The sequence below is a fragment of the Nomascus leucogenys genome, chromosome X (assembly GCF_006542625.1).
Source record: "Nomascus leucogenys isolate Asia chromosome X, Asia_NLE_v1, whole genome shotgun sequence".
Taxonomy (NCBI): domain Eukaryota; kingdom Metazoa; phylum Chordata; class Mammalia; order Primates; family Hylobatidae; genus Nomascus; species Nomascus leucogenys.
Genome location: NC_044406.1, coordinates 107,979,729 through 108,007,333, shown reverse-complemented (window position 1 = coordinate 108,007,333; position 27,605 = coordinate 107,979,729). Strand labels below are relative to the sequence as shown.

Here is a 27,605-nt window from a genome sequence, read left to right as displayed (position 1 = left end):
AGCTGTCAGAATAAGCCTTTAAAATAATGACAATCTATGTAATACTAAGGGGAGATTATTTATAAACTAAATGATTAGCATCTCCTGGAAGACAGACAAAAAGGAAGATGTGCGAAAATGAAATGACATTGCTTGTTCTTGATTATGATGTGTCAATATCAGCAAGATGTTATGTCTCTCTTATCTGTTTATGCATAAATTTAATGCAACTCTAATAAAATACCAGGAAGATATTTTTTTCTCCAACTATTTGTGGAGTTCATGTGAAAAAATAATACGCATGAACACTTAGGACAACCCATAAAAATAAGAGCAATAGGAAAGGAATAGTGCCACCAGATTTTAAAACATACTATAAAGTTTCTACAATTGAAACCATGTTATACTGGTAAAGAAATAACAGTGAGACCAGTGGAATATAATAGAAAATACAACAGCCAAGAACATAGTAAAATTTGCTACAAGGTAAAGGTAGTTATTTCAAATCACAGAGACAAATATGGACATTTTTTCAAAGCATGTTGGAACAACTGAACAGTCATTTAGATAATGATAAAAATGGATTCACACTTTTCCCTGTACACAGAAAAAAAAAATCCAAATGATTTAGAATTCTGAGTGTAAAATATAAATGTAGCCACACATGTTTCACAGGTTCCTTAGGGTGTTGCTTCACCAGCCAGCAACCTCTGTGGCCAGTGGCACCTTTGCCCAAGTTTTGCTTGGGCCCACTGGGCCTGACAGGCTGCACTCAGCTTTCGCTACCTCCCAGATCCCATGCCTGCCAAGGTTGAGCCGAGCGGTGAGGGGTGCATGAATAAGCAAAAGCAGGGTCCGGCCACTGTGCACAGCCAGGCACACTGGCTGTGGTGGGGTGGGCAACTCCAGGCACTGGCATAGGGTCCAGCTCCCTGCAAGGCTGTAGCTGGACCAAGTGTATTGCAAGTGGCTTCTGCCTCAGGAACCGGGGAACGCGGTGGCACCTGGAAGCTTTGAGATGCCAGGAATTGCAGAGCCCCAAAGAAGGTTTCACAGCCCTGGCTCAGGGAGCTCCTAGGTTTGCGATCCCCAAAGGACTGCAGCTCTTCTCTACTTCTCTCCTTCTCATCACCCACAATGTGGCCAGTGGTGTTGGGGTGGGGGTTACAGCCCTGTTTGTGTTACAGCTCTTTTAGTCCTGCCATTTGTCTGGTCCCAAGTTCTTGTCCCATATCCAGGAAAAATGAGGTATGCAGACAACTGGAGGGTGAGCAAGGGAAAGTGGTGCTTCATTGAGTGGCAGTACAGCTCTCAGGAGACCCAAAGTGGGTATCCCCTTTCCACAGGCAGGTGGTCCCGGCATCTGTGCAACCCTCAGCTGAGAGGAGACCCACAGTGGGTAGCTCTTCTCCACAAGCAGGTCACCCCATCAAGTGTGTAGTCCTCAGCAGAGAGGAGATCCCAAGTGGGTAGCTCCTATCTGCAGGCAAATTGCCCCAACATCTCTGCAACCCTCATTGGAGAGTAGACCTAGAATGGGTATCTCCTCTCTGCAGTCGGGTTGTCTTGTCATCTGTCCAATTCTGGGGTTTTTCTGACTCTAGGGGTTTTTATGGGTTTCACAGGGGAGGAAGAGTGTGCTGATTTATCTACGGGTGGCCATGGGCGGGCCCAGAAAAAGCACCGTAAGTTCTCACTCTGGTCTGTGCAACTGGCAGCCCAGCCCCCAAGCTTCAGGCCCTCCCTGGCTTGAAGGTAGGGTTTCACCAGGGATGTGCCCCTTTCTGCCCAGGAGCCTGTCTGCCTCCTGCTGCCATTCATGGTGCCCAGGCTGTTCGTGCCAAGGCGTGCCTGCAGGCCCACACCGAGCCACCCTCAGCCCCCTCTTGACCTCCCTCCCATGTTGGTCAGTGCCCAAATTATGGAGTGGGGCTGAGGCAGCACTGAGTGTGCCTTAGGAAAGGCACTACAGCCTTGCAGGGAGCTGGACCCTGTGCCAGTGCCTGGAGTTGCCCACCCCACCACAGCCAGTGTGCCTGGCTGTGCACAGTGGCCGGACCCCGCTTTTGCTTATTCATGCACCCCTCACCACTCGGCTCAACCTTGGCAGGCATGGGATCTGGGCGGTAGCGAAAGCTGAGTGCAGCCTGTCAGGCCCAGTGGGCCCAAGCAAAACTTGGGCAAAGGTGCCACTGGCCACAGAGGTTGCTGGCTGGTGCGCACACTCAGTGCTGCCTTGAGTGTGCGCACACCCAGCCGGGTCATGACAGAGCCTGAGCTCGGCCACAACTTTGCTCCAAAATCAGAGTGGGTATTGGGAGCGGAGAGAGGCCAGGCAGCAGGAGGAGGCCCTTCTGAGCCTGCGGGGGCAGGGCGACTTCCTGGGCCCCCAAGACCACAAGGATGCCTGGGTCCACAGTCGCGGCTGGGCAGCTGCAGTTGCACCCAGGAGTGCAAAGCTCATGCCCCACCCACTTGGAAGGGGGTGGAGCTCCCGCCTGTTCCCAGCTCCTGCCAGCTCAGCTCCGCAGAGTTAGCAGTCCCAGTGGTACATACCCCACTGCAGCTAGCACCTTTGCAGCAGCCACTCTAGATGGCCGCTGCTGCCATCACATGCACTAGAAGAAAATGTGGGGTAATTTGTAATCTGGCTCTAAAAAACAATGTTTTGTAATAATGATCCAAAATTGCAACACAATAAAATAAAACATTGAAAATTTTAACTCTAAAATAAAAATGAATTCATTTAGCAAACCTTTCCAAAGCAAAAATAGTAGCAATGCCAACTGTAAGCAATGTCAATAAAAAGACAAACTAGAATACATTTCTAATACATAATCAAGGAAAATCACATTATGAAAAGAAAAATAAAGACCACAAACTGATAGAAAATGGGGCAAGAATCATTAATAGATAAATCTCAGATATATTATAAAATAATCTGAAGCATATAAATTATTAAACATTACTAAAAATAAGATAGATACAAATTAAGAAATGTAATTTCTCACCTTCAAGTAAGTTTGTTAAATATCCAAAATCTTGATAACACAAGCTGTTGGTGAGGCTACAGGGAAACAGGCATTCTTACACATTGCTAATGGGAAAGCAAAATGGTACAAATCCTATGGAAGGAAAGTTAGTTACCAATAGTAACCCAAAACTACATATACATTTAACTTTTGACCAAACAGTATCACTTTAGGAATTCACCCCCAACAGCAAGAAAATACATATTTGTGCCTTCATGCATTGGGATATGATGTGTTATATAACAAATTAAATTATTGGATACCATGTAAACGCCCATACATAGAAAATTGCTTAAATCAACGATGCAAAACTAACCTACCTACAGCTCTCAGGAGACCTGAAGTTGTAGCTCCTTTCCACAGGCAGGTCATCCCGGCATGTGTGCAGCCCTCAGCCGAGAGGAGACCCAGAGTGAGTAATTCCCGGGCTAAACTATGTATGTTGGTGCAAAAGTAATTGCAGTTTTTGCCATTAAAAGTAATTGCAAAAACTGCAATAACTTTTGCACCAACCTAATATATATACACAATGGATTACTACGCAGGAAGTAATAAAGGAGATCTCTATGGCCCGATATGGATTATCAGGAAAAATTTTAAGGGAAAAACTCACATGTAATGACATATAACTTACATATTTTTTACAAATAAACGTAAGGATAACCAGAATCCAGTGAAATTGGTTAACCACAGGCAAGAAGTGACAATAATATGGGAAGAAGAGAAGATTGAGTGGCAATTCTCTGTATATATCATTTTATATAATTTTGAAAACTGGAAGCATGTTCAATTAATACATAATCAAAAATAAAATTAAATCAACAAACATTTTGGAAAACTCTAAAACTAAATTAAAATCTATTATCTTTGGTGTCCCATAGAAGAAAATATATTCCTTTGAGGGAGGGAGGCAAGATTATGATTGTGAAAGGAAGTAAATACGAATATGTAAACAGAGAAGATAAAGAATGCCATGTGATTTAAAATGTTGGATTAAAATTAGAAATTGTTAGCTCACACTGGCTAAATCTGGTACAATAAAAAATGAAAAATGACAGTAACAGATTATAATGCAATTGAAAAGAAGAGTTTATGAATCCACACATTAAGAAATATAAATAAAAACGGACAATGAGAAGGGCAAAGGAGACAGAGAGGCACAGAGACAGAGAGAGAGACAGAAATAGGAAGGAAGAATGGATGGAAAGAAGGCAGAGAGAGAAAATGAGAGGAGGAAACGCTTTTGTTTACTATGTAAAACTAATACATGTACAGGAAATGATGACTAAAATATCACTATTTTGCTACTGTCATGGTAATAATTGATTAAGGCAAGAATCATCAATGGATGAAAACAATATTGGGTAAAACTTGTTTGTTACCAAGATATTTATGCAGTTCTCATTTGTCTCCGAACAGATTACTTATTGATTAAAAAGGGGTAACTTTGTAGTATATAAATATGAAAGGCATCACCTTAATCAAGCGATCCAAGTTAACAACACCAATGATGAGACAGCTTAACATCATGTGCTTCTTGATGTGATTCAATGAAAGAAACAGCATCATTCATATAATATTTTTTCTAACACGTTTTGAAACTGCAAATGAGAATACAATCAGAGAAGAATTGAGGGACAATTTACAAAACAACTGACCTATATTCTTAAAAAAAATCAATGTTTTAAGAACAAAAACTGAGGTGCTATTTCAGATTAGTAGCCTAAAGACACGTAAATGCAATGTTTAATTCTGGATTCGATCCTGAATTGAATAGATTAAATTCTACAAATCGTACTATTCAGGCAAATGGAGAAATTAGGTAAGAAGTGTGTATTAGATAATAGTGCCATAACAATGTTAATTGCTTTCACTTGATAATTGTACTGTACACATATTAAAGAGTATCTTTGCTCCAGGATTTACATGGTGAAATATTTTGGGGTTGAATTAGTTTACTATGACTGCTGTAAGATATTATTGAAGTAGTCCCCTCTTCTCCATGAAGTATATGTCCCAAGACAGCCAGTGGATGCTCAAAACCGCAGATAGTATCAAATATTATATATACAATGTTTTCTCTTATACATACATACCTATAATAAAGTTTATTTTACAAATTTGGCACCGTAACGTATTAACAACTATAATAATAAAATTAAACGGTTATAATATGCCAACCTCACTACCCTTGCATTTGGGGGGCATTGTTAAGTAAAACAAGTGTTACTTGAAAACAAGCACTGCAATATTGCCACAGTCAATCTGATAACTGAGTTGGCTATTAAATGACTGAAGGGTGGGCAGCTTATACACTATAGTTACACTAGACAAATGGATGATTCCAGTGCAGCATACAGTGGGATGTCGAGATTTCAACACAATACTCAGTATGATATTCAATTTAAAACTTATGAGTTATTTCTGTAATTTCCCATCTAATATTTTCAAACCATGATTGACTGCAGGAGGTAACTGACACCACAGAAAATGAAACCACAGGCAAGGAGGACTACTGTACAAATATGGTGGCAGCTTAAAACAATGCAAGTTTATTCTCTCAGTTTTGGAGGCCAGATGCCTGAAATCAAAATGTCAGCAGGACCGTGATCCTCCTGGTGTCCCTATGGGAGACTTCTTCCTTGTCTCTTTCAGCTTCTGTTGTATCCTGGCGTCTTTTGGTTTGTTGCAGCATAATTACAGTCTCTACCTCCACTGCACATGGTTTCCTTCTGTGTTTTTGTATTTTCTCCTTTTCTGTTTCTTATAAGCACATCCTTCATTGACTTTAAGGGCTCATTTCAAGCTCCTTACCTTAATTGTATCTGCAAATAACTAACTCCAAATAAAGTCATAATTCTGAGGTTCTAGGTGAACATATATTTTGGAGATCCACTATTCAATCCACTATAGAGGGTCATACACACAACACACTCTTAAAAGTTTCAGCAAAATAAATAATAATCGAACACACACACGTACACAGAGCACCAAAGCAAATGTGGCCAAATGTAAATTATTGATGGATTTATGTGAAGGTTATAAGAACATTCTGTGCAATAAACTTGCATTTGTTCTATATTTTGAGTTTTTGTAATATTAAATAACTGATATAACATGTTCAAAAATATAAGAAAAATGTGTCAAAATTGAACATACATTTTAAATTTACAAAAACACATAGAACTATACAATTAGAGAAGAATACAACTGAAGTTAACTCAATGGATGTGGAAAATGGCATGTCAAACACAGCTGAAGTGAGGACCATTAAACTGATTGATAGGTGAAAAAAATATATGCAGTGACAAAGAGGAAAAAAGCAGGTGGAACATTTAGAAAAGAGTACAGGAGAAACAGGGGATGTCTTCCTGACATATATTTAATTGGCAACCTACAAAGCTATGTGAGAAATAACAGGGAGGAAGCAATATTTGAGTAAATGATACTCAAAAATCTTTCTCAATAAACCAAAAACAGAAAGCATAATTCAAGAGTATTATGAACCCAAAATAGAATAAGTACAAGGAAATTCAGATCTCAGAAGATCACAGTAAAACATCTAAAACATAAACAATCAGGGATAAAAAGGCACAATCAGAAAAATAGTAATAATACGGCCGGGCACGGTGGCATACGCCTGTAATCCTAGCACTTTGGGAGACCCAGGTGGGTGGATAACTTGAGGTCAGGAGGTCGAGACCAGCCTGACCAACATGGTGCAACCCCATCTCTACCAAAAATACAAAAATTAGCCTGGCATTGTGGCACATGCCTGTAATCCCAGCTACTCAGGAGGCTGAGGCAGGAGAATCACTTGAACCTGGGAGGTGGAGGTTGCAGTGAGCTGAGATTGTGCCACTGCACTCCAGTCTGGGGGACAGAGAGAGACTCCATCTTTAAAAAAGAAAAGAAAAGAAAAATAGTAATAATAAAACTGGCAGCTGTTCATTAAACAGAAATGAGAATAATGCCAAAATAATGCAAAGAGGAGTATCTTTTCAAGAAATGGTGATAGGTGATCTGGCTGGCTTTATTTTTAAAAACTGAACCCAAGGCTTCACACTATACACAAATATTAAATTGAGAGGGATCATGGACAGAAATGTAAAAACTAACAATACGAACATTGTACAAGAAAGCAAAGGACAATACCATCACGATTTTGGGGTAGGCAATGATTTCTTAAACAGAACACAAGGCAGTAATCATAAAAGCAAAACTTGAAATGCTATATCTATAAATGTTAAAACATTTTGCTCTTCAGAAGGCATTATTATAAAAACAAAAAGGCAGACCATAGACTTGGAGATATTTATAATACATAAATCTGACCAAGAAGTTGCATCCAGTATGTATAAAGAATTACTGCAACTCAGTAGCAAAAAAACACACATCCTTCATTTAAAAATCCACAGTACACCTTATTAGAAACCTAGCAGAATAGATAATGATGGCCAACTAAAACATAAAAATGGCTGAGCCTCACTTGTCATCTGGGAATTGCAAATTAAACCACAAAAGAGCACTTCACACAAGGACAACAAAAGTTAAAATGCATGGCAATCCCAAGTATGAGTGAAATGCAATGTAGCTTGAAGGCACATACCTTTCTGGTGTGAGTGTAAAACGTATAAACCACTTTGGAAAACAGATCTAGCAAGTCTCATGTAAGTTAAGTTAAACAAATACCTAACCTATCACCCAGCAATTCCACTCTTAGTTGTTTCTCCAAGAGAAATAAAAACATATGTCTAAAGAAAGACAAAAATTGCATACTTCTCTATTCACAGTAGCTAAAATCTGAAACTAACACAAATGCCCATTAAGGACATAATGAACTGTATGCATTCATACACTGGAAGACTACTCATTAATGAAAATTACAAACTATTTGAACATTCAACAAGGATGAATAACAAAAATATTTTATGTTAAAAAAGCCAGACACAAAAGACTACTTACTACCTGTTCCCATGCATATAAATGACTAAAATAGACAAAATTTAGCTGCAGTGATACATATCAAAATGATGGTTACCTGGACTTTTGCCCCCGCTCTCCCACTTACCTCAGCACTGCTCCAGCTGCTCTGCATTCGCTCTGAGCTCCACGCCACTGCTAACCTAGCGCCACCATTGTCTCCCTTCAGCCACCATCATGATTATCTATCCAGGCCTCATCAGCCACGATAAGATTTCCAAGAACCTTGGAAATCACAAAAGGGCCGTGCCTGGATGTGGAGGGGAAGATAGTCAGTGGGACAGAGGATAACATCGATGGCTCACTCATTGGTAGAAACGCCTCTACTGAAGTCCCCCAGGGTGAAGAAACCCAAAGCACAGTTACCACTGGTGTTGATGTCATGCACTATCACAGGAAACAAGCTTCACAAAAGAAGCCTGTAAGAAATGCGTAACATACTACGTGAAATCAATCAAAGGCAAACATGAAGAACAGATATCAGAAAGAGTAAAACCTTTCATGATTGGCAGGGGTTGCTGAACAAATCAAGCACATCCTTGCTAATTTCAAAATCTACCAGTTCTTTATTAGTGAAAACAAGAATCTTGACAGCGTGGTTGCTCTACTGGACTACCGTGAGGACACTGTGATCCTACATATGCTTTTCTTTAAGGATGATTTGGAAATGAAAAATTATTAATTAGTAATTTCACAATTACTTTGAATTTATCACCTGTCGTCAAAACTAGCTGCTTTTTGTCATCCACGTAACACCAGGACTTACGACAAATGGAACTGATGTTATCTTGAGCTCTTCATTTACTTTGACTGTGACTTACTTGGACTGGAGGCATTGTTTTTAGGAAAAACATGTCATGTAGGTTGTCTAAAAATAAAATGCATTTAAACTCATTTCAGAGAGTACCTTTTAGTTTAAGGTATATTAAATACATCTTGTATTGTATTAATATATACTAAATACATCTTGTAGTGTTCCTGGAGAAGCTAGAGCCGGGTTATAAGGCACTACTAGAAAAATAAGACTGTCGTCAGATAACTTCCGCAGTGGAAATTACTTCTAGGACTGGAATATTAAAAAAAAACAAGAATCTAAAGTTTTAATTCTGAGTTGCAGTAAAAGGAAAGACCATGCTTATGGCAGTGCCAACATTTGAAATGAAGTCTTATACATTTCCTCACCTACAATGGAAGTAGTTAACTTTGGAAGAGATTATCAAGAGAATAAAAAGAGACTAATTCAGTTGGAGAAACAAGAGCGGTGGTTACTCTGGAAGATTGGGGTGATTGATTGCTACAAAGGGGTATAAGATAACTTTCTTGAGTCCTAGAAATGTTTCACATCTTGATTTAGTAGTGGTTACATGGGTGTATGTATTTGTTAAAACCCATCAAACTGTACATTTAATTTTTCACATTATATGTATAGTAATTTTTAAAACCAAATTGTTTTGTTTTGTTTTGTGGACACAGAATCTCACTCTGCCACCCAGTCTGGAGTACAGTGGTATCATGATGGCTCACTGCAGTCTGGAACTCCTGGACTCAAGCAATCCTCCTGCCTCAGCCTCCTGAGCAGCTGGGACTACAGGAGTGAGCCACCATGCTCAGCTAATTTCTTTTCCTAAACTTTTTGTAGAGATGGGGGCTCACTATGTAGCCCAGGCTGGTCTCAAACTCCTGGGCTCAAGCAATCCTCCTTCCTCAGCCTCTCAAAGTGCTGGGATTATAAGTGTGAGCCACCATGCCCAGCCAATTTCTAAAATTATGTCAACATAATAACCTTCTAAGGTAAAAACCAGGAAATTCATTATCAGCAGGCCAGCATTAAAGGAAATAATAATTATATCATGTGGAACATTAAATATTTGCAGGTTATGTATGATTAAAATATGTGACAAAGATAACACAAAATGCAAGGGTATTAAATGAAGTTAACCTATTCTAAAGTTTTTTAATTGTCCAGGAAGTAGAAAAATTCTAATTTATATTAGGTTTACTAAACTAAGAATGCATGTTGTAATTCCTAGAGCATGCCACTAAAAAAAATGAACCCACAAGTTGTTTAAATTTATTCTTAGATATTTTATCTATTTTGTTGCTATTGTAAACGGAATGATTTTCTTAACTACAGTTTTGGGTGTTCATTGCAAATGTATAGAAATGTAATGAATTTTTGTATATTGGTCTTGTATCCTTCAACCTTGATGAACTATTTTATTAATGCTAAATAGTGGTAGTTTTACCTTTTCCTTTCTGATATGGATGCTTTCAATTCATTTCCTGCCTAATTGCCATGGCTGGCACCTCCAGTACAATGATGAATACAAGTAGTTAGAGCCAAAATATTCATCTTATTCCTGATATTACAGGGAGAGGATCCAGACTTCCACTATTAAGTATAATGATGATGGTAGCAATGGGTGCTTTTATAGATGCCCGTTATCAGGCACAGGAAGCTCCTTCTCATTCCTAGGTTTAAAGCTGTGTTTTTTTTTTTTTAACATTAAGGGATGTTGAATTTTTCAAAAGCCTTTTCTGCATCTATGGAGATAACAAATTTTCCTTCCTTTATTATAATGATACTGAATATTTTATTAATTTATTTGTGGATGTTGAGCTAATCTTGCATTTATGGGATAAATACCACTTGCCTATGGTGTTTAATCCTTTTTATATATTATTTGTTTCAGTTTGTTAGTATTTTGTTGAGGATTTTGCATCTATATTTAAAAGGGATATTGGTCTATAGATTTATCTTCTTTTGATTTCATTATTGGATTGATACAAAGGCAATGCTGGCTTTATAGAATGAGCTGGGAAATGTTCCTTTATCTTTGTTTTTTTAAGTGTTTGCGAAGAATTGCTATTTCTTTTATAAAAGTTTTTCTGAATGTATGTGGCCCCAAAATTCATATGTTGAAACCTGACCCCTAAAGTGATCGTATTAAGAGGCAGGAGCTATTGAAAAGTGATTAAGTCATGAAGGCTCCACCCTTATGAATGGATTGTGGCCCTTATAAAAGGACTTGAGGGAGTGGTTTCACTTTCTTCTCCCCTTTCAGCATGTAAGGACACAGTGTTCATCCCCAGTGGAAGATGCAGCAATAAGATGCCATCTTGGATGCAAAGACCAGGCTCTCACCAGACACCAAACCTGTTGGCACCTTGATCTTGAACTTCCTAGCCTCCAGAACTGTGAGAAATAGACATATGGTTTTATAAATAACCCAGTTTGTGTTATTATCTTATAGTAGCACAAAGACACTAAGACGGATATTGGTACTAAGAAGTGGAGGCACTGCTATAACAAATACCTAAAGATGTGGAAGAAGCCTTGGAAGTGGGTAATGGATAGGGGCAGGAACAGTTGTGAAATTAATGCTGAAAAAAGCTTGTATTGCCATAAATGGAGAATTAAGGACAATTCTGGTGAAAGCTCATAAGAAGAGGAGAGCTATACAAAAAGCCTCAATCTTAGAAATTATCAAAGTGGTTATGAACAAAATGTTGGTACAAACATGGATAATAAAGGCCATTCTGACGAGGCCTTAGATGAAAGTGAGGAATGTCTTATTGGAAACTGTGGGAAAGGCCATCCTTGTTACAAAGTGAAAAAAAAAAAAAACAAAAAAAACTCGGCTGAACTGTGTTGCTATCCTACCACTTTTGGGCAAGGTAGAATTTAAGAATGATGAACTAGGGTATTTGGCAGAAGAAATATCTAAGCAAAGTGTTGAGGGTGCTGCGCGGCTTCTCTTAACTGGTGATTATAGTAAAATGCGAGAAGAAAGAAAAAGTAAAGATAGACTTTATAATCAAAAGAGAAGCAGAATATAAAAATTTAGAAAATTATCAGCCTGGCCATATAATTAAAAAGTGTGTTCAGGAGAGCCTACCAAGGCTATAGCTAAGCAACTGTTTAATACGGAGATTAGTTTGATAAGAAGATTAGTATTAGATTAATAGTAGATACTATTCATCAAGACAATGAAAGAATAACCCTGAATCTTTGGGACTGCCCCACCTATCACAGGCTGAGAATGTCAGGGTCTTGGGAGCAGGATGATTTCAACTCTCTGCTCCTCTCATTCCAGTACAACACTCACTCCTTGGCCATTCCAGCTGTGACTCGAGCAAGCCAGGTGTGGCTCATGCTGCCCCTGCAGAGGGCACTCATGGTAAACCATGATAGCATTGGTACAGTGCCATCTCCATGGCAGCACAAAGTGCACAAGCTGTGGCGACATTACTGCCTCCACCTACATTTCAAAGCACGCCTTAAAGGGCCTTGGAATGCAGGCCACTGGGGCTGTGTCACTGCAGAGAGACCCCACTAGGGCAATGTCTAGAGGAGCCATGAGGATAGAGTCACCTCCAAGGCCTCAAATCAGTAAAGTCACCAGTGTGCAATTTCATCCTGGTAAAGCCAATAGTATACAACTCCAAGCATAACAGCTATTGCATGGGTTATACTCAGCAAAACCTGGGGCTTCTTGGGGACTTGGAAGCTCAACTTCCACCCCTAGCATATCCAAATATCAGGACATAAGTCATAGAAGACTATTCTCAAGCTTACGATTCAGAGACAGATTAAGATGGCAGATAGGAGGAAGGACTAGCTTGCAGCTCCCACTTGGATTGACAGAGCAGCATGTGGAGACTCAGATTATGGACTTTTTGTCCCAAGAACTACAGCAAGAACATACCAGGAAAGCTGCGAGAATCCACAGACCCTTTGAAGGACCTGGATAACCCTTGCAGGCTCCCTGAGATGCCAAAAAACTCTGAGTCTGTTTGCTTTCTCAACTGGGAGGCTCATGGTCTGGGGCAAGTTCTCAGCCCTGGCCACTGGTTGCCTGGAAAAAGAATTGGTGCTGTTGATGGGGCATGGTGGGAGTGAGATGGGCCTTTGGGACTGTAGGCTGTGTGGGAGTAGGGTGAAGCCTGTGACTGCGAGCTTTCCCCCACTTCCATGGCGACATGTATGACTCAGAAGAGGCAGCCATAATCCTCCTGGGAATATAACTCCATTGGACTGGGAACCACACTCCCATGCCCACAGCAGCTGCAGTGAACCCCGCCCAAGAAGAAGCTGAGTTCAGACACACTCATCCCTACCCACACCCAGTGGTCTTTCTCTAACTGCTCTGGTAGCTGAAGACAAAGGTCATAATCTCTTGGGAGCTCTATGGCCCTGCCCACCACCTGAGAAACCGGAACACTTAACCAGGTGTCCCTTGGGTAAGCTTGCATCCTCCCTATAGGACCGCAGCTGATGTGTTCTTGAAAGTGCCATCTGCTGGCTGGAGGCCAACCAACACAAAACCAGCACACTAAACAAAAACACAACCAAGCACCCTCACAGAGTCCACTTCACTCCCTTGCTACCTCCACTCAAGCAGGTGCTGGTATCCACGGCTGCAAGACCTGAAGATGGATCATATCACAGGACTCTTTGCAGACACTCCCCAGTACTGGCCTGGAGCCTGGTAGCTCCACTGGGTGGCTAGACCAAAGAGAGCAAAAACAATTACTACAGTTCAGCTCCAAGAAAGTCCCATTCCTAGGGGGAAAAGGAGAACACACATCAAGGGAGCACCCCATGGGATAAAAGAATCTGAACCGCAGCCCTTGAATCCCAGATCTCCCTTCTGACATAGTCTACTTAAATGAAAGGAAATCAGAAAAACAATTCTGGTAATATGACAAAACAAGGTTCTTTAACACCCCCAAAAGATCATACCAGCTCGCCGGCAATGGATCCAAACCAAAACGAAATATCTGAATGGCCAGAAAAATAATTCAGGTGGTCAGCTATTTATTAAGCTAATCAAGGAGGGACCAGAGAAAGGTGAAGTTAACATGATACAGGATATGAAAGGAAAACTCTTCAGTGAAATAGAAAGCATAAATAAAAAAACAATTACAACTTCTGGAAATCAAGGACACACTTAGGGAAATGCAAAATGCACTGGAAAGTCTAAGAAACAAAATAGAACAAACAAACAGAACAAAGAACTTCATAGCTCAAAGACAAGGCTTTCGAATTAACCAAATCTGTCAAAGACAAAGAAAGAAAGAAGAATTTTCAAAAATGAACAAATCCTCCAAGAAGTTTGGAACTATGTTAAATGTTCAAACTTGAGAATAATTGGTGTTCCTGAGGAAGAAGAGAAATCTAAAAGGTTGGAAAACATATTTGAGGGAAGAATTAAAGAAAACTTCCCTGGCCTTGTTAGAGATTTAGACATCAAAATACAAGAAGCTCAAAGAACACCTGGGAAATTCATCGCAAAAAGATCATCAGCTAGGCACATAGTCATCAGGTTATTCGAAGTCAAGATGAAGGAAAGAATCTTAAGAGCTGTGAAGCAAATGCATTAGGTAACCTATAAAGTAAAACCTACCAGATTAACAGATTTCTCAGCAGAAACCCTACAAGCTAGAAGGGATTGGGGTCCTATTTTTAGCGTCCTTAAACAAAACAATTACCTGCCAAGAATTTTCTATCCAGACTAAGCTTCATAAATGAAAGAAAGATAGAGTCTTTTCCAGACAAAAAAAAAAAAAAGTGCTGAGGGAATTCACCACTACCAAGCTAGCACTATAAGAACTGCTAAGAGGAGTTCTAAACCTTGAAACAAATCCTCAAAATACACCAAAATAGAACCTCCTTAAAGCATAAATAATATAAATAAATTTGATCACCCAACATAAAAATGGAATAAAATTATTAAGGGGAAGCACAAAATACGATGGCAGAAATAAAGCCAAATAAGCCAGTATTCAGATAAATGCTAATTGGTTCATCTCATCTATTAAAAGTCAAAGATCTTCAAATTGGTTTTCTAAAATCTTCAAGGATGGCTTTTCGTAAGTGTGGTACCTAACTAAAATGACACAAAAATGTGGAAAATAAATGAATTTTTTGAAGTACCAGGTAAATGTTAAACATAAAAGTAGGTGTAGACAAAATAGTTTTTATCATAGAAAGCATTAAGAGAAACAAAGTTTGATATTATGTGTTGGTAAAGAAAAATCAAATAAAATATATAAAAGTCATGAACATTTATTTACATTCTCAAAATATTTTTACTAAAGGCAAGCAAATATTGATTTACTCTCAAGGTGAATTTGAAAAAGTATGCAATATGGTAAGAGACACGAGCAGATCTTTCTTAGAAACCAATAAATTAAATAAATCAAATAAATTTATAGAGGATTTGAGTAATTACGTGAATGAGCGCATTTAAAATAAAACATATTCTTGATTTGAAGGTAAGGTAAAAAACATATTTGGAACACTTGCAGAAATTCACATGGATGTCCTGACAAATTAGAAATAATCACATTGTACCAACCATATCCACACACTACAATTCAAAAATTTAGCAATCATTTTTAAAAAGGTGATCCGTAAATTCTATACAACTTAAAAACTAAAAGAATGCACTTCTAAAATACTCTTTCATCAAAGATAAGTTGAAGAAGAATTTTTTAAATGTATTTAGAAGTAAACAATATAAACAGTACCTGTCTGATGTAGTCAATGTTTTATTAAGAAAGTAATGTATTTGAATATGAATACTGAAAATAATGAATTAAGTATTGGAATGTAAAACTAGAAAGAGTACAGAGAAATGAACATGTATCAAGCTGAAAAATTAATACAGATAGAAGCTGAAGACAAGGAGAGGAAAAAGTATCATCCATAGAACAAAAAAATTTAGTAATTTCAAAAAAACGTATTAAAATACAAACTTGGACAAGTTTAATTAAAAGGAGAAGGTAAAAATAAACAAAAATGACAGTAAATAGTCCTGTATAATTTGCATGGGTACAGTTATATAAATATTAATGCATTGACAATGATTTGAAAGGTTATAGACCAAACCCATATGCTTATCTTTGAAGTGAATATGGGGACGAAGATTTAGGGGAGGTTATCAAAGGAGACTACCATTTGGTAAGATGTTCATCCTTAATATAATAAATATGTTTACATATTAATTGCATAATAAAAAGTAATCAATGGAAACTTTAGTTTTCATTTTGGCATGTAAGGAGCTTGGAATTCATCACTTCCATCCTAACAACAAGAAAAAAATCTTATCAAACAAAATCAACAATTCTTCTTAGAGCTAACCTAGAAGTGAGGTCACAAGGCAAAGTGCTATTCCCCAAATTGGAGGAACAGGCAGGTAGATAATGAGAATCACAACTCAATGGAGTAGAAGCCCAAGAGCAGACACCTCCATGGGAACCAGAACCAAGACAGGAAATCTTACACCATAATTGATAAAATGCCGGAGGCACTGTGTGGACAAATGTGAGGGTTAAAAACACTAAAGGGGCCCAGTCTGACAATAAGGGGCCCATATTTTCATGAGTTTTAATTCTAGAAGCCCTACCATGTTCTCACTGTGAAGATCAGAGAAAAATATCCTCATACTTCCAGCAGGGAGGGGCAAAAATAATAGGTAGCCATTTTGTAATACACCTAGAGCATTCTGTTCTTACCAAGGCCTGCCCTCAAAAGAAACTATTTCAGATTCAAGTCTTCAATTTAAGTTTTTATTCATTTTCAGTTAATTTTGTATATGTGTAAGAAAATGGACCAATTTCATTTTTTTGCATGTGGATAATTAGTCTTCACAGCATCATTTACTTAAGAGATTATCCTTTCCCCATTATGTCTTCTTGGTGCCATTGTCGAAGATTAGTTGACCATATATGCATGGGTTTATTTCTGGGCTCTGTTCTGTTTCTTTGGTCTATGTATCTGTTTTTATTTTAGCCTCCCTAGCTAGGCTGGGGGAGTTCTCATGGATGATATCTCGAAATATGTCTTCCAAGTTGGTTCCATTTCTGTCATCTCTCTCAGGGACACCGATGAGTTGTAGATTTGGACTCTACATGATACTGTATTTCTCAGAGGTTTCTGTTCATTCCTTTTATTCTTTTTTATTATTATTATTCTTGTCTGACTGTCTTATTTCAGAAAGCCCATCTTCAAGCTCTGAGATCCTTTCCTCAGCTTGGTTTGTTCTGCTTCTAATACTTGCAATTGCATTATGAAACTCTCGTAGTGTGTGTTTCAGCTCTATCAGGTCAGTTACATTCTTATCTATACTGGCTATTTTGTCTGTCAGCTCCCATATTGTTTTATTATGATTCTTAGTTTCCTTGGATTGGGTTCCAACATTCTCATGAATCTTGATGATCTTCATTCCTACCTATATTTTGAATTTTATCCCTTTCATTTCATCCATCTCAGCTGGTTAAGAACCCTTGCTGGAGAAGTAGTGTGATAATTCAGAGGAAAGAAGATACTCTGGCTTTTGGAGTTATATGCTGGTTTCTTCTTTTCGTTCCTGGCTGATATTCCTTCAATTGTTGAAGTTGCTGTCTTTTGGATTTTTTTTCTTTTATCATATTTGATGACCTTGACTGATTTTAGTATAAGGTGGGTTCAGTCAACTGGCTTTGTTTCTGAAGATTTTAGGGGGCCAAGGCTCAGCTCAGGACTCCTGGACTGGGTTCTGTAACTCTGAGGGGCAGGTATCAGGCCCTGGCTTTGTTATTTGGCTCCTGGAGATTAGGAATTTGCTGCACTGGAGGGGCTGAGGTACTCCTGGACCACTGGTCACAACACTCTGGTGGGTAGTGCCAGCCAAAGTTCTTGAAAGGGCCGTGGCAGCAGGCTCCGTCCTCATTTATGCATGCGAGGATCAGCAGCAGAGGCAGCACAGTGCGGTCCATGCTTCTTGGCTGCGACAGGGTGCTAGTGGGTGCCAGGGTGCTGGCCTCTGTGTGGGCATTTGTTGCAGGTGATGGCAGCATGGCTCAGGGTGGTGAGGTGCCCCTGCCATAGATTGTGAGTGCCTTCGTGATTGTGGTGCTGTTGGCATGGAGGCAATGGTGCTGGTGGGTACAGGACTGTGTGTGTCCTCTGTGCACATTCACGTGGGCGGCGGTGGCTGATCAGGACGGAGTTGGGGCAGCTGTTCCCGTGCTGATTTCGCGCTGGCAGCAGTGCTGGCGCAGGAGAGGGGCACTGGCGGGAAAGGGGCTGGCGGACTTTCCTCCCAGCAATGCTCCAAAGGCAATGGTGGTGTGGCAGGGAGAGAGGGCATGGGGTGCACTCATGCTGGCAGCATTGGCACAGCATGGTCCACCTGCACACACACGCTGGGGGAGAAGGGGAGCCAAAGTCCGTTCCCGCACACACACACCAGCAAAGTGATGTGGTGGGTGGCCCTGGGGGAGTGCATGTAGGCACAGCAGCACCGGGGAAGCTGTAGCTGGAGGAGGGTGCGAGTGGGCTGGTGCGTATCCTACAGGGGATGCTCTGCTGGAGCTCTCTGCTGGTCAGGCGTGGTTCACCAGTGCAAGAGCTATGATGTGGGGCCCCCAGGAGTTATCATCCCTTGACACCGGAGGCTGTGCTCCAAGCAGGTGCAGCCACGCTGGGGACCCTGGAGAGGTCAGCCGACTGAAGAGTGCTCAGGTCTGACCGCGCCCATCTCACCAGCAAGACCACCCTGTAGAGTTCAGGTCTGACAGTTCCCCTATGTCTAAGGTCTCCTATGGGAGCAAGCCGAGCCTTGGGGCATGGGCCTCCTCGGCCATGCTCCACTACAGATCCTCCTACACCAAACCCTCTGGTCCCCACACTGATTGGAGTTCTGCACCTTCCACCTCTGTAAGCAGCTCTCCCTGTCAACTCAAGTGTCCATGGTGCTTGTGGGGTCTCCTCCTCTTGGGATTCCAGAGGCCATGGTGAGAGTTGGTTGCTCCTTGCCCCTTTAACTCACCCCTTCAACTCACCCCTTCCCACAGGAGTCATTGGGGGCCAGGAGTAAGTCCCAGTGTGCGGTAACCCTTTGTAGGATTCCCAGCTTCCTTCTCTTTAGCCCAGCATCTGTGTCTTCCCTCCATCCACTCTCAATGCCTTCCCTCTGAAAATCTTCTAGGAGTGTGCAGGTCTTCACAATGTCCCAGTCCCTTGGTGGCAGATGTTTCTCCTGGATGTGTCTAGTCAGCCATCTTGCTTATCTCTGAGAGAGAGTAGGTCTTATCTGCCATCACACTATGCATACACACACACACACGAAACAATAGTAACTGTGTGGTAATGAATGTGTAATTAATTTCATTGTGGTCATTTCACAATGTATGTGTATATCAGACAATCACATTGTAAACTGTGTGTGTGTGTGTGTATATATATATATATACATATAATTTTTATTTGTCAATTACATGTCAACAAAGGTAGGGAGAAAAAAACACTAAACAATTTCACTGGAATCGTTCAGAACTCTAACTGACCTAAAGGAAGGGAAATATCCAAGTCCAGTGTATTTTTCACCTCTTAAGTGGGACAGGAAGGTTCCCAAATTACTTTCCTGTTTCACCTAAGTGGTGTAAAATCTTTGAGAAGAACTTGTGAAGGTCATAGCCCAGTGGCACAGGCTAACTAAAAGACTGAGACTTGATCATAGAACTAGAGGACACATCCCCTTTAGGAGTTATCATCCCTTGACACCGGAGGCTGTGCTCCAAGCAGGTGCAGCCACGCTAGGGACCCTGGAGAGGTCAGCCAACTAAAGAGTGTTCAGGTCTGACCAGGCCCATCTCACCAGCAAGACCACCCTGTAAATAAATTACCTCAAATGGATTATAAACCTAAATGTAAAATGAAAAACTTTCAAAATTCTAGTATATAATTGTTATGACATGAGCTGCTTCTCCCAAAATTCATATGTTACGGCCCTAACATCCAATGTGACTATATTTGGGTTAAGGAAGTAATTAAAGTTAATTGGGGACATAATGGTGAGGTCCTGCTAGGATTAATGTTCTTATAAGATGAGACACTAGAGAGCTTGCTCTCTTTCCCTGTCTTGTGAGGACTCAGCAAGAATGTGCCATCTACAAGCCAGGAAGAAAGCCATCACAAGGAATACAACCATGCTGGAACCCTGAATTTAGACTTCCAGCTTCCAGACTGTGAGAAAATAAATTTCTCTTGCTTAAGCCAACCAGTGTTTGGTATTTTTATATGGTACCTAAAGCTGACTAATACAAAACACAGAAAAAAATCCAGGTGATCTTGACAAAATAACTTTTTAGATATAACACCTAAACCATGATCCACGAAAGAAAACACTGATAAGTTGAACTTACAGTTAAAATTACAAACTTCTGCTCTGTGAAAGCCACCTTAAAAGAATAAAAATAATTTATCAGTTCTAACAGTCTTTAGGTTTTCCAAATATAAAATCGTATCATCTGCAAACAAAGAAAGTTTGCCTTCTTCCACTCCAATTTGGATGTATTTTATTTTTTTCTCTTGTTGATTTCCCTAGCTAGGTCTTCCACTGCTATGTTGAATCATAGTTGGTGAAAGTGGCATCCTTGTGGTGTTCCAGATATTACAGAAATGGCTTTCAGTTTTTCCCAATTCAGTATGATAACAGCTGTAGGTCTGTCATACATAGCTTTTATTATGTTGAGGTATGTTCAATACCTACTATGTGCTCACAAAAATTAAAAATTAGGTCCAGTGTGGTGGCTTATGACTGTAATCTTAGCATTTTGGGAGGCCAAGGTGGGCAGATGGCTTGAGTCTGGAAGTTTGAGACCAGCCTGGACAACATGGCGAGACCTTGTGTCTACTTAAAAAATATATTTAAAAAAATTAGCTGGGCATGGTGACATGTGCCTGTAGTCCCAGTTACTGGAGAGGCTGAGGTGGGAGGATTCCTTTGAGCCTGGGAGATTGAGACTGCAGTGAGCCAAGATCACACGGCTGCATTCCAGCCTGGGGGACAGAATGAGACCCTGTTTCAAAAATAATTTTTAAAAAAGAATGAAAAGACTACCTGCATACTGGGAAAAATTCTTTGTAAAACACATGACTGAAAAAGGACTGCTATACAAAACATATAAATAACTCTTAAAATTTAACAGTAAGAAAACAAATATCTAATTTTAAAATGGGCAAAATCTGAACAGACATGTCACCAAAGACTATATACAAATGGCAAATAAGTATATACAATAACGCTAAGCATCATAAGTCATTAGTAAATTGTAAACTAAAACAATAATGAGATATCATTACATACCTGTTAGAATGGCTACAATCAAATGCATTGGCAACACCAAATGCTGACAATGATGTGGAACAACATGAAGTAGCATTTATTACTGGTGGGAATGCAAAATGGTAAAGTCATTTTGGAAGACAGATGGGAAGTTTCTTTAAAAAGAAAACATATCTTTACCATATCAGTCATGCTCCTTGGCATATATCCAAATGAGTTGAAAAGCTCATGTCCACATAAAGTTCTGCACTAGCATATTTATAGCCACTGTATTCATAATTGCCAAAACCTAGAAGTAATAAGATGCCTTTCAATGGTCGAATGGATGAACTGTGGTATATCCATAAAATAAATAATTATTCAGTGACAAAAAGAGCTAACAAGCCGCAAAAAACCATGGAGGAAACTTAATAGATATTATGAAAGGAAACAAGCCAACTTGAAAAGCAAACATACTATATTATTTCAACTACATGATACTCAGAAAACAGCAAGACTATAGAGAGAGTAAAAAGAACAGTTGTTACCAGGCATTTGCAGGGAAGGAAGGAGGAAGGAATAAATAGGTGGAACACAGGAGACTTTTAGGATAGTGAAACTATTCTGTATGATACCATAATGGTGAATACGTGATGTCTCATACGTTTATCAAAACCTATAGAATGTACAACTCAAAGAGTAAACCCTAATGTAACCTATGGAGTTTAGTTAATAATAATTTATCAATATTGTCTCATCAGTTTTGACATACGTACCGCACTAATGCAAGCTGTTAATAACAGGTAAAATTGGGGAAGAGGGAAATTGCAAGGCATAGGTAGAAATTACATATATAAATAATATAATCTAGTCTAAGAATCCAGAAGAATTTCCCAAAAAGCAAAAAGGTAAAAATTATCAAGATAGTAGATTATGAAAAGAACACCAGTAGAAGAATCAGCAAGTATGAAATATTGAAAGAGAGAAACATTGTGTATTCCATCACAAAGGAAGATGTTTACAGTTTAATGAATAAGAGAATTCTTGAGGAATTTTGGCAAGAAATGAAACTGGAGAGGCAGGCAGTGTCTTGAAAGCTGAGGTATTTGTAAGCAATGTTTAGGATTTCAGACTTTATCCTAAGGGTAATGGGAAAGAATGGAAAAGATCTATAAGTATATTTTCCTTTTAAGAAGATAACTCTAACTCCAGTATGGAAAATGAATTGGAAGGGAGCAAAAGTGGACACAGTCAAACAAGTTAGAAAGTTAGTGGGCTAAGGCAAAAGATTCTCGCACTTGGAATAAATTCTACTCCATGTGACTGTATCATTTGCAGCTCTAAATTCTCATGGTGACTCAGGGACATGAAAATCCTTTAGCTCTGTTTCATAAAATGTTGGATTTTCTTATTTGTGTAAATGTCTGGGTAAGCTTGTGGACCCTTTTTCTTCAAATATGCTCTTTAACCATTAAAGTGTGTGTTAACATTTTTCTGTCAATCACATCACTGACATGGAAACACACAAAGACATTAAGAAATACAAATAAATTCTCATTAAGCAAAAAATCATATGTGTTATATTATTTAACTATGGTACAATAAAACTGTGACAGTAGGGGTATTATTTTAAAATTTAAAAATGAATGGAACTATTACAGGGTAGTCTATTATTATGTTAATCTTTGTTTTATATTTGTAGCTGTTAAAAAAGTAAAAGAATTCTTGCTCTGTAGATTTTTCCTTCTTCTATTTTAAGAAGTTAGTAAGGCCTTGGCTCTCTTTTCTTACACGTTTGATGTATCCAAAATACAAGTCGCTTAAAGACAATATAGATTATAGATTTTTTTTTTTTTGAAACGGAGTCTTGCTCTGTCGCCCAGGCTGGAGTGCAGTGGCGTGATCTCGGCTGTCGACTCACAGCAATCTCCGCCTGCAGGGTGCAAGTGATTCTCCTGCCTCAGCCTCCCAAGTAGCTGGGCACGTGCCACCACGCCTGACTAATTTTTTGTATTTTTAGTACAGACAGGGTTTCACTGTGTTAGCCAGGATGGTCTCAATCTCCTGACGTCGTGATCCACCCGCCTCAGCCTCCCAAAGTGCTGGGATTACAGGCATGAGCCACTGTGCCCGGCCTATAGATTTTCTAAGTATCCTTTAGGAAGAGGTACTAGGGAGAGTGAGAAAGAGAAGAAGAAGGAGAGGAAGAGGAAGAAGAAGAAGAGCAGGAGGAGGAGGAGGAGGAGAAAGGAGGAGGAGGAGAAAGGAGGAGGAGGAGGAGAAAGGAGGAGGAGGAGGAGAAAGGAGGCGGAAGGAGGAGGAAGGGGGAGGAAGAAGGAGGAAGAAGTAGTAGTAGTGGGGGGCAAGGAGAGGAGGAGGACGTGGAAGAGAAGGAGAAAGAGAGAGAGAGCGAGAGAGGGAGAGAACAAGCCTGAAAAAAAGACATGATAAGCGCTAGAGAGAGTGAAGATTTTCCTAGACTCAGGAGGACTGGGAAGTTTGTGATTTTATGAATCATTGGCAACTATGAAGATTGCAAGATATCTAAAGCCATGGTTTTTAGACTTGGAAAATGATCCTGTTTTTAAAAAGTGCACTGAATCAAGAAAGCCACCAATATACATGGAATCATAGAGATTTGAACAATTAAGCAGCAGCCGCAGCAGCAGCCAAACTCCAGAAGGGCCTTCACAAATGTCTCATTTGATATATTGCTGGCATCTTTTGTAACTCAGGATGGATTTGGGAGTATTAGCCCTGATTAAGACTGAATTTGTAATCTCTCTTAAATTCAACAAAATTCAGGTTTGGGTTTTATATCAGTTTTGTAGGGATGTCATATCAAAGTACTACAAACTAGGTAGCTTAAAACAACAGGAATGTGTTATTTCACCATTCCAGGAATCTGAAATCAAGGTATCAGCATAATCATGCTCCCTCTAAAAACTCTAGGGAAGATTTCTTCATTGCCTCTTCCAGCTTTGGATGGTTGCTGGCAATCCTTGGCATTCCTTGCTTGTGGTAGTATAACTCCAGTCTCTCCCTCCATCTTCCCATTGCTTTCCCTCTCATGTGTCTCCTCTGTGTCTCAGTGTCCAATATTCCTCTCTATTATCTTACAAAGATACCATTCACTGGATGAGTGCCTGCTTGACCTCATCATAACTGGATTACATCTACAAAAGACCCTATTTCCAAAGAAGGTCACATTCACAGAAACTGGACAATAGAACTTTGAGTATATCCCTTTTAGGGAGGGGCAAAATTCAACACATAGCTGTCAACCCTTAACTCCCACACAAATTTTTATCTTTCTTTAATGCCTTAAACCATTTCAGCATAAACTCTAAGTCCCAAATCTCATCTAAATATTATCAACTCAGAAAGACTTAAATCTAATTTTCTAAATCATCTAAATCAGGTATTAGTAATATACTTGGTGTGGTCCATCCTGAGGTAAATTTCCTCTTTTACTGTGGGGCTGTGTAAACAAGTTAACTGCTTCCAAAATGCAATAGTGGGAAAGAAATATGATAAATTTCCCCACTATAAAAGGGAGAAATCAAAAGGAATAAAGGGATTATGGGTCCTATGAAATATAAAACTGAGTAAGGCAAACTCCAATAAGTTTCCCAACCTGAGATTAATCCTCTGTGGTTTGAAACTCCAGACTCTGGGCCTACAGATGCCCCATTGTCCCCAGTGACCTTTTTTTTTAAGTTTCTTTTTATTAATTTAAAAAAAAATTTGAGGGTACATAGTAGGTGCATATATTTATAGGGTACATGAGAAGTTTTGATATAGGCATGTTATGTGAAATAAACACATCATGGAGAATGAGGTATCCATCCCCTTAAGCAGGGGGCAATAAGATCCACGGACCTCTAAACCACACTCAGAGTTATTCATCCCTTTTCTTGAAAGACGAGAGATGTTTGCAGTCAAGCAGCTTTACTGGTCTGTTTTCCTCATGCAGTATTTCAGAGGTTGCACAGCCTTCCTTCATTTCATGCCATCTCTGTTTCCTTCAGTCCAAGCTGGCAGTGTATGTAGTGGTATAACATTCTAATATTCCACGTGCATCTTTCATGTATTTCAAAATATCCCATGCCATTAGACATGAGCATTTTCCACATATCTTTCCTGGATAACCCTATTTCTTTTCTTGGCTTTCTGCAGAGGTGGTTAATTGGATCCAGGTGTCACATGCCTAATCTCTAAAGTAGAAAGTTATCCTACCACACTGTTGTTCTCTAAAGAGCATGTCTTAACAGCTTTTGCAATATAAATGGCTGAAAATTGTTTAAATCATCAAATTCTACTTGCTTTTTTCCTCAATTTTCTCTTTCCTCTTACATTTTGCCACAAGCAGCAAGAAGAAACCAGACCCCTCCTTCTACCTTCCACTTGGACATTTTCTCAGGTAAATATTCAAGTTTATCAATTACAAGTTTTACTTTCCATCCAACAGAAGAAGACAATTCAGGCATGTTTTCTGACTTTTTATAACAAGGATTACCTTTCTTCCAGTGTCTAATAGCATGTTTATCATTTCCATTTGAGAACTTACCAGAAGCATTTTAACCTCCATATTTTCGACAAATATAGAGGCATTTCTATGATCTACCTCAATTTTTTTCCAGTCTCTACTCATGACCCAAATCCAAAGCCATTTCTACATTTTTAAGTATTTGTCATAGCAGCATACCATTTCTTGGTACCAAAATCTGTGTTAGTTTCCTAGAGCTTCCATAACAAATTAGCAAAAATAGGGTGGCTTAAAACAACAGAAATCAATCCTTTCCTAGTTCTAGAGGCTACAAGTCTGACATCGAGTTGTTTTCAGGGCATACTTCCTCTGAAGGTCCTACGGGAAATACCTTCCTTGCCTCATCTAGCTTCTGGTGATTGCTAGCAATCTTTGGCATTCCTCAGCTGGTGGTAGCATAAATTCTGTCTTTGCCTCCATCTTCCCATGCCCTTCCTTCCTGTGTCTCAGTGTCCAAATCTCCTTCTTCTTTATTTCATAACACAACAATCACTGGATGAGGACCCGTCCTAATTCACTATGACCTCATCTTAATTTGATTACACATGGAAAGATCTTATTTCCAAATAAGGTTATAATCACAGATATTAGGAGTTAAGACTTCAACATATATTTTTAGAGTACACAATTGAATCCACAATAGACTTGGATTTAAATTTTATTTAAGGGAATAAATTATGTGACATTTTCTAAAGACTTATATTTATAGAATAAGATATATCATTACAGAACCAAAAGTTATACTGCTAAGTAACTCTTAGGTTAAAAAGGAAATCAAAATTATAGGGTAGAAAAATTGTGACCGTTAGACACCAAATGTATGGGGTACAGCTAATGTTGTACTCAAAATCTATAGACTGAAATATGTTTTTTTAAAATGAACAAGAATAAAAATAATTAAACTGGCATTAAATTGAAGTTAGAAAGAATACAGCAAAAAGTGTAAGATCCCATGCAATCAGGACAGGCTCCATGGGTATGTGACTTATGCAATTGCACACAGTCTTGTTCTCAAAACATTTGCTGTAAAGCTTCTGCTGCTGCTGTCTGGATATTCTTAATTATACCTGTGAACTTGGGTTTTATACCTGAAACTCTGTGGGACAATGGAGCATGTGCGTGAGATATGCAATATGTATTTCCCCTACTGCTCCCTGCCATCTCATTTGCATATAGCATTTATAACGATTAGTCTATGAGTACAAAATTCCAGTGGGCCCATGATGTGTGACATTTCAGCAAGACTCCAAGTGAGTATAAGCTAAGTGTGTCATACCTGTGTCTAAGTAAACACGGGGCCTAATAACCCCTAGAGGCCAGGATTTTGGTGTCAACCAGAACTTACTCCAAATGCAGAAAAAAACAATGGAATTCTGAGAATAGAAAATAACCAAAGGATCCTGTTTGTGTTACTTCTCTGTGTGAGCCAAATATATTGAAAATTATGAAAGAAAGAAAGAAAGGAAAAGATAAAGCAACGTATTATTATTTTTTACTTATTGCTTCCTACTCATCAGTAAGTCATGGGTAGAGAGTGTCTGTAGAAAGTGCATATGTGGAAAAACTGAAACAAAAACAGTTCAGTCAGTTTATGCAGCATTTTCACTATTGGGGTATGCAGGTAGGAGCTAAAAAATATATATCGTATAATTTTAGTGATTTCACATATGGTTTAAATGCTATTTGCACTTAAAATTGGCATTTTGTAATATAAAGATGAACTTTAATATTTATGTTAGTCAGTTAAGATTTTAATTCCTCTTTACATAGAATGACATTAAATAGCTGTACTAGTCATGGTTCTCTAGAGGGACAGGACTAATAGAATAGATGTATATATGAAAGCGAGTTTATTAAGGAGTATTGACTCACACAATCACAAGGTGAAGTCCCACAAAAGGCCATCTACAAGATGAAGAGCAAGGAAGCCAGTCCTAGTCCCAAAACCTCAGGACATAGGCATGG

At 39.2% G+C, this 27,605-nt stretch overlaps 1 pseudogene; it reads left to right on the top strand.

Annotated features, from left to right (window-relative positions):
* The first annotated feature begins 8,171 nt into the window (after window positions 1-8,171).
* On the top strand, window positions 8,172-8,676 carry LOC100599110 (annotated as a pseudogene).
* Window positions 8,677-27,605: the final 18,929 nt, after the last annotated feature.